This window comes from Chrysochloris asiatica, unplaced genomic scaffold, assembly GCF_000296735.1.
Source record: "Chrysochloris asiatica unplaced genomic scaffold, ChrAsi1.0 scaffold00027, whole genome shotgun sequence".
Taxonomy (NCBI): Eukaryota; Metazoa; Chordata; class Mammalia; order Afrosoricida; family Chrysochloridae; genus Chrysochloris; species Chrysochloris asiatica.
This window is the reverse complement of record NW_006408545.1, coordinates 11,066,580-11,067,646: the sequence shown is the minus strand read 5'-3', so window position 1 is coordinate 11,067,646 and position 1,067 is coordinate 11,066,580.

Genomic DNA, 1,067 nt, shown 5'->3' with positions numbered 1-1,067 from the left:
GCTGAAGTGGAAAATTTTTAGCATCAACAACTCCCAGGATGCAGAAATCCCCTTCCCCCTTAACTCTGGCTAAACTTGGCTTATGTCCTAGCAGATGTACCCTAGCCCCCACCCTAATGGCTCATGCCCTACCCTTGGTTTGTGCAAGATAATGTCAGACTGCCTATGTATAAATACTCAGAAAGACCAGGTCTGGGCTGCAGTCTTTCCTGCATTTAGATAGGCTGTAGTCGCTGGCCAGCTAATAAATGCTTCCTTGCTGATCCTGAGTCTTGAGTGGCCATATGGGTACATTAAGGCACAACATTCAACATAAGTTCCATTAAGTTCAAGAAAATTTTATAATTGATGTTACCAACCATTTAATCCATCCCTAAAGTGGTGCTGTAGGATAAGCACTGGACAGCTAACCACAAGGTTGGTGGTTCAAATTTACCAGATCCTCCTTGGAAACCCTACACAGGGTCACTAATAGACAGAACCAGCTTGATGGTACTTAACAACAACCAATCAAAGAACTGAGGATCCAAGGAATTTAACCATACCATTGCAGTATCTTCCATTATTACCCTAAATCTTTAAAGAATTTTTAAGATTAGGAACAAAATGAGTCAGAAGCAGCCAAATCAGAAGCATTGTAGTGGAAGAGAAGAACTCTCTGGTGAAGATTTGCTGAGTGTTTTTCTGCTAATACTTTGACTAACTTTTTCAAAAGAATTTCATAAAAAGATTTTATTTTTATAAAATCTTTTATAAAAATATCTTTCTGATATTTTTGTAAGATGAAAAAGAATAACATTTTATTTGTTTTATTTTACCATCTCATCGAATTGTTACTGACTCAGAGTGTTTTAAAGTATTGAATGGCAAAGATGTCAAGTTGAGGACTAATGTGCGCCTGACCCAAGACATGATATTTTCAATAACTTCATTAAAAGTAGATTTCAGATTTGCCTAATGCAATACGTCCTCTGATTTATTGAATGCTGCTTCCATGAGTATTGATGGTTGATCCAAGAAGAATGAAGTCCTTGACAACTTCAATCTTTTCTCCATTGATAAGAATG